The sequence below is a fragment of the Phytophthora cinnamomi genome (assembly GCF_018691715.1).
Source record: "Phytophthora cinnamomi strain GKB4 chromosome Unknown Contig14, whole genome shotgun sequence".
Classification (NCBI taxonomy): domain Eukaryota; phylum Oomycota; class Peronosporomycetes; order Peronosporales; family Peronosporaceae; genus Phytophthora; species Phytophthora cinnamomi.
Window position 1 is genome coordinate 493,289 of NW_027150947.1, and position 7,645 is coordinate 500,933.

Here is a 7,645-nt window from a genome sequence, read left to right on the forward strand (position 1 = left end):
GGGAGGGTGCACAACTCCAGCTTATTGAGCTCACAGAAGACGGCCCATATTCTGATAGCAGCACACATGTAGAACACAGAAACATTCCCACCAGGATGAGCGCAGACAATGCTCGAACGGAGTTCACAGCATTACACTCACAGTTATTTGGAGTGCAGCGCCAGCTCTTAAACACCATGAATGAGGTCCTTCGGCTGAGAACAGAAATGCAGCAGGAGCACCGAAGAATGATGGCTGTGATGCGACGCATCGCATTGCAGCGTGTTGTCCGAAGTGTGCTTGGCGCGCCAGGAGACGACGGAGTGCCTGGTGTAGGGGATCTTGGCTTCCGTCTCACCCGAATGATTCGCATTCTCAACAGGGATCAGCTTTCCATTCGAGCATTCCTTGCATCAAATATCACAACAAGTCGTAGCCACTTCACGCACTTTACGGCGGGCTCACATGCAGAGGTCTATCAGACCTGCGTCATTGTAGTCGCTGCAGAAGTACGTAGTCATCGAAGATCGCTGTGTACACGCGCGCAGAATAGAACACACCTTACAAGCACCCTGTCGTTTTCTGCTTGTGTATCAGCGTTGCGCCATTCATCAACTTGGCGAGCTGTGTGGGGCGTCGTCTGGCTTCCTCTCGCCGAAATGGGTTCGTACGAGGGGGTCTCGGGGCGACGCTGGGTGCCGAACGTGTTGTCCTCGTGCATGTCTGTAGCGTCGAGCTTGCACAGTTGCAGGTGCAGCTTCTTCATATACTTCACATTCGTGAGCGGGCGGGACGACTTGTTCTTGGGGTAGGCCTTGTGGACTATGTAGTCGTTCACAATAGCCAGATCGATAAGGCCGAGAACAAGCGACTTGTAGTACCTCTTGAAGCGGAGTGGGTGCTGGAGGGAGCAGCGCTGTATGCGCAACTGGTCGTGGACGCCCCCCCCCCCTCCCTATGAAGGTGTGGTAGTCACATGAGAAACAGCTGAATGACTAAGGCCACTGATGTATAGAAGCTGTAACGGGGTTACACGTACAAGTGGCTACAAGCCACTTGTGAATTTAACAGATATCCTATCTGTTAAAAGTTTTAGATACTTCCTCACCTTGGTGTGAGTCACACCAATGGATACATTGAAGTGGGCCACCACAATGAGTGGTCCACACCTACCCAAAGATCCTATTGGTAGAAAGCAGCATCTTTCTACCAATCAGAGACATGCACATTAGCGGGGCTCTGACAGCCAGCCGCTGCCAACCCCTTTCATAGATGATAAACAGTTTTAGCAGATTTAGGAGGAAGATCAATTTACAAACAATACAGTTCTCATTTTACCTTAAACTAGCTACTTGGAGTCTTATCTGATTTAAATTATATTTGTGTATTCAAATATAAGTAACTCAAGTAATTACTAAGTACTTACGCTTCCTCATACACGTAGCGCGACGTGTAAGCTAAAGTAGTGAGTCAAGTTAGACCCACTACACCTGGTAGCACTTTGTAGTCCGTCTAACGACTGACTGCTTGACGTTCGTAAGAGGTGTACGAACGCGGAGCCGAGAACCACATGAGCACGGAGGTGCCCGTGGAGAGCTCCAACACGCCTGCAACGCATGTTGCACGCGTTGACTGCCCCCACCTGTCTGACCCAGAGTGGGAAGCACTCCAACGACTGTCAACAGTCATTGGAGAAGCGGCGATAGCTACGATGCTGCGTACGCTATCGCCGACGGAGCAACATGGTGTTGCTCTGGGGTTCATCATGAAGGAGCAGCGTGATGCTGCTTCCTCAGTGACGGCGTCGTCAGGGACGACACCGCGTGCTCAACCATTAAAGTTGAGCGTAAGCAATTACGTGGGAAGAGAGGGCGAGCCTCTCCTCCGATGGCTTGTCGAGCTCGACACAGCCATAGCGGCTCGACGCATCGTCGACCCGCTGTTGAAGGTCGCGTTCGCCATGTCCTGCCTTGGCGGACGCGCAAGGAGTTGGGCGTATGGACGCCGACTCTCCGATCCTACGTGCTTCAGCACGTACGAAGTGTTCAAAGAGGAGCTCAGACAAGCGTTTGAGCCCCCGCAAAATGAGTTCCGGTCGAGGGCGGAATTCCTCGACCTTCAACAGGGTAAGCATGACGTTCATGCTGACGCGCAGCGCACACGATACTTGGTATCAAATATCGTGACTAATCCAATTGACGAGGCGATCAAGGTCGTCACGTTCATGAAAGGACTTGGAGATGGGCCCGTGAAGACCTATCTCTTCCGAGAGTACCCGAGTACTCTCGAAGTTGCAATCACCGTGCCATGCAAGAAGAATTTAGCCTGCGGCAGGCTAAACTCCATGCAAACGTGCCGAGGCCGCAACCGCGCCCGGTAATGAGGAGGGGAGGTCCGGAACCAATGGACCTCTCGAACGCAACAACTGCTGGTTACCAGTAGCAGGGAGGTAACGTGCGATGCTTCCGTTGCGGAAGAATCGGTCACTTTGCACGGGAGTGTACAGCTCCCATGCCAAATGGATGTGTCCGTCGTGGCGATGCCTAGCATCGCCACGAACCAACAAAAAACGCGAACATCCAGTAGGCGCGGGGCGCCCTACTGGTAATGCAGTCACGCGTGCCGACATCGGGCACGCGACACTGAGGACTGCAGCCCCCAATAAGACTAACCCTCGCTGCAAGAAACAAGATGACAGGCCGAACCTAGTCATCTTGAAGGTTTACTCGAAGAGAGCGAGTAACTCTCTTCGAGCTTTGGTAGATTCAGGCGCGTCGAGCAACTTTGTTCGACTACGAAGCCTACCGAGACTTGACTTCGAGGAGGTAAATGTACCTCGAAGTCTTCTGGAGGTACGACTGGCAACAGGTGCCATCGTGAAGACTGAGAAGCGCGTCGTGAACGTGCGCTTCTCGTACTGACAACGAGTGTTTGTCGAACACTTTATCGTCCTGGACCTGGACGATAAGTTCGACGTGGTAATGGGCATGCCGTGGCTTGCACGGCATGATCCGGTGATAGACTGGAAGAAGCGCACGCTCGTGCGCTTCGGCCGCGACTGCGGAACAGAGCGCGATGGCCCTGTTACCGTAGCGCACGCACCAGCAGGTGCACGCGGCTCACCAGTCGAGACAGCGCTTAATGCTGCTGTCCCGGAGTGCCCAGGAAGTGCGCGATGGCGCGCACAAGTGAGACCAACGTCGGCAAGGCTGCCGACGTCGGAAGAAAAAGATGTGCTGGTTCCGGGAGCCAGCACTCACATTCAAGTGTGTAAGGGACAGTCCCTGTCCCGAAGAGGTCAGGTCGACGACGACGCGTCGGCTCCGGGAGCTGACGCACCCTCGGTCATGAGGGGCTCCGCCAATGAATGGCGTCGAGGTGACGAAGGCGTGTCAACTCCGGGAGTTGACGCTGCAAACAGTGCGGACGGTTGCAAACGTACCGCACTGACGCAATTTGCATGCTGTCGTGCAGCCGGGCTGCACGACGAAGCGCCATATGCGATCAAGCCGGGCTTGATATCGCGCGCCCGCAGACAGAGTCTGCCGGCGAAAGGACACATTACCGTGCAGCCGTGCTGCACGAAGGAAAATGCGGTCAAGCCGGGCTTGATACCGCGCGCCCGCGGACAGGGTCCGCCGGCGAATAACTGTCCACGACCGGGCCTGGACCAGAAGGACAACTGTGCGGAGCCGGGCTCCGCACAACAAGAAGACGACGCAAGCGGAGAACGTTGCACAAGTCTCGGTCCGGGACCGAGACTCAACAAGAGCAGTCTGCTGGGCAGACTGCGGCGGTGACGCCGAATGTCAAGACGCTAAGCGTCTTGACGCGCACCGATACTGGATTCCAGTATCGTGACATGGAACTCGCTAGTACTCCGACGACGGCGTCGGAGTTGACTTCGCTTCCGGCCATGAGCTGGAAGCGCTTCACGCGCGACTTACACGATGGACGCATCGAGCAAGTCTGCGTTCTTTCGGACAGCGAAAGAACGGCGAGCGAGAGCGAAGAGCTGAGACAGCTCTTCATGGGAAGTACCACTGAGAGTGAAGACACTCTCAGTGCGAAGACGAAGCGAGAGCGCTTCGAGGAAGAAGGCTGGGACTCGCTGAAGTCGAGTCCCTATTACGAATTACTGAGGGAGTACAAAGACGTACTCCCGGAAGAGATTCCTGCGGAGCTTCCGCAGGATAAGGGCATTCCGCACGAGATTCATCTCGTGCAGGGCACGAAGTATTGCGTTACGCGGCAGTGGCCACTACCGCGAGAGCAAGTAAAAGTAATCGACGACTTCTTTGAAAATAGTCGCAAAGCATGACAGGTGCGGAAATCAAAGTCCCCGCACAGTGCTCCGACGTTCTGTGTCAAAAAGCCACAGGGCGGATGGTCCATCGTTCATGCCTACAACAAGCTGAACGATGCGACGGTACCGGCGCAGACGCCGATACCACGAAAAGATGTTATCATCGATTCGATGGCCGGGAACTCTGCTTACAGCGCTCTCAATCTACACGACGGATTCTATCAGATCCTAATGCGTGAGAGTTATATTCCTCTAACAGCGGTGCGCACCCGGCGGCATCCTTTGGGAGTGCCTGGAGAAGCCACAGGGGCTTAAGAACGCTCGTGCGACCTCGAAAAGGTGCGCGACGCGCTTGTTGGGCTCGGTCCACGACTTCGTGCAGAGCTACGTCGATGAAGTAATCATCTACAGCCGGGTTGTGGACGGGAAGTCCGACGTTGAGATGCACAGAGTGCATCTCCGGAAACTAATTGCGCTTATGCGAAAGCATAACCTCTACGCGAACCTGAAGAAGTGTATCTTCGGGGCGAGCGAGATACCCGTCCTCAGGTGTCTCGTAGGGAAAAATGGTGTTCACCCTGACCCGGAAAAGGCCAGAGTGACTAATGAATGGCCAACGCCTTCAAGTGTCAAGGAACTGAGGCAGTTCCTTGAAGCCAGCCACGTACCTGTGCAAGTACGTGGAGGATTACGCTGGCAAGATCCGCCCGCTGTCACAGCTTCTTAAGAAGGAAGCTGTGTGGGATTGGACAACCGATTGCCAAAAGGCATTCGATGCAGTCAAGCGGGGCTTGACTGAGGCGCCGATCTTGGCAGTGGCTGACCAAGTTAGACCATTTCACGTCGTGTGTTTTGCATCCGACTTCGCGGTCGGATGTGCGTTGATGCAGCACGATCACGAGGGCCGTGATCGTGTGGTCTACTACCAATCGCGTCAGCTGAAGCCAGCTGAGCGCAACTATCCGGTGCATGACAAGGAACTCCTTGCCATGAAGTATGCACTCGCAAAATTCCGAGTGTATTTGCTTGGGAGTAGACCGTTTGTGGTCTACACCGACCATGCATCACTGCGCACCGCAGTGAAGTCGCCACACATATCACAAAGAATGGCGAGATGGCTCTCATTCTTTGCGGAGTATAACTTCCGGGTCGAATACAAACCCGGAAGATTGAATGTAGTGGCCGACGCGTTATCACGTCGGCCGGACTACGCAGAAGCTGCAGATATCAATGCCATTGACGTCACGCGATCGAGCAAACCCACATCGTCTCTGTTGGACGATGTGAAGGCCGCGTACGCGCACGACGCGGACACGAAACTCTTGCTGGCCTATGGCACAGCGCCTTCTGACAAGTCCCGTCAGAAGCTGCCCAAGCACCTTCGTGCGCGTGCACACCGCTATCGGGGCACGACGGACTGCTTCTTTATAATGCAGTCGACGACAACGCGGATCGCGTTGTCGTGCCAAATGACCATGACGTGCGACTCAGGATCATGTACGAATACCATGATGCCCCGACTGCGGGACATCTCGGACGTGAGAAGACATACGTTCTTCTCACGCGTGACTTCTACTGGCACCACCAGTATAAGTGGGTGCGCAAGTACATCCGTGCTTGCGAGGTATGCCAACGCGTAAAGCCTACGCCATTCGCGCAGGCTCCTTTACAATCACTACCGACTCCGTCGGAGTGTTGGAAGTCCATGTCTTTGGACTTCATCTTTGGTCTTCCCCCGGACAGCGGAGGGAACACCGGTGTTGTGGTCTTCGTCGACCGCTTCAGCAAGATGTACCATCTTGCTGCGGTGCCGGCAGAAGTGACCGCGAAGCAGACGGCCCGTCTGTTCGTCAACATGGTGTTTAAACACCATGGCATGCCATCCGACATCGTGTCGGACAGAGACCCGCGCTTCACAGCGCACCTGTGGCAAGAAGTGTTTACACTTCTTGGGAGCCAGCTTTCAATGTCGACTGCGGATCATCCGCAGACGGACGGTCAAACCGAGCGCGTAAATCGCGTGCTCGTCGACATTTTGAAGAGCTACGCTTACTTGTTCCAATATTGGAGCGAATTCTTATTGATGGCAGAGTTTGCCATCAACAATTTAGTACATGCCTCGACCGGGCATACACCGTTCTACGTGAATGCCATGCGGCGTCCACGTCTATCGAGTTTACTCGGAGTGATGGCTCCCACTTTAAGTGGGGGGGATCTACGACTGCAATACAGCAGCCGCAGAAAACTGCTGACACTTGCACAGTGTCAGCTGCAACAACGAACAAAACGCATGAGTCTGCGCAGGGCGCAGACTCCTCCAACAACAAGGACAAAGACCACGGGTCTGCGCAGGGCGCAGGCACAGCGAAGAACCACGCAGAGGCCGGGCCTCTAGCAGAGAGCGAGCTGAATGACTTCAGCTCGGATGCAATCAATTTCATCACCAAAAGACAAGCCGTAATCCGGTTTGTCCAGGATGCAATAGCAGCTTCTGTTGATCAACAGAAGCTGAACGCAGACAATGTGGGCAGAGGCAACACAAATGAATTCAAAGTTAGTTCATTGGTTTTGTTAGCTACGCAAAACCTGCCTAAACATGCAGTTTCGGACTTCGGAGCAAGCAAGCGTGCTCCGCGCTTCATCGGGCCGTTCACTGGGTTGGCACGGCACGCCAACGCTTACACGCTAGACATACCGTCTAGCATGCGCCTCCATCCGACCTTTAACGTCGGACGGCTGAAGCCATACCTGCAGCACGAGCCATCTAGCTCGGCTGACCCGAAGCCTCGGCAGGAGCCGAGGCAGAAGCGGAAGCCTTGGCCTCGGCGACGAGCAGCCTCTCCTCCAGCACGCGGACGCGCTGGAGCAACCCCTTCATCTGGGTCCCCAACTCGACCTGGATATTCGAGGCGGTCTGCGAGACCGCCGCGACTTGAGCCTTCTGGTTCGCCAGCTCCTGCTTCAGGGCGGCGAACTCAGCGCCCTGCAGACACCCCACGGCGGTCACCCGGTCGTGGAGAGGCGCGAACTGATCAGCCCGGGGTTGGTCATACCCGGGGCGTGTTCCCACCCCCACCACCGCCGACCCGTGACGCCCGCGGCTCAACCCGCTGGATTGTTGAGCGGATTGTTGACCATAGTATCCCGAAAACGAACCCTCAAGGGGCTCGTTTTCGTATTCGTTGGAGAGGATTTCCTCCCCATCCAGATACATGGAAGCCGCGGTACGTCTTGCTGGAGGACGTTCCGGAAATGGTGAGGGCGTACGAGGAGCAGTACGCGCTGGCGCAGCGGAAGTAACACGAGCGCTGCGATCATCGCTAGCGCCCGAACCCTCACATGCTAAGAACTTAGCACGGA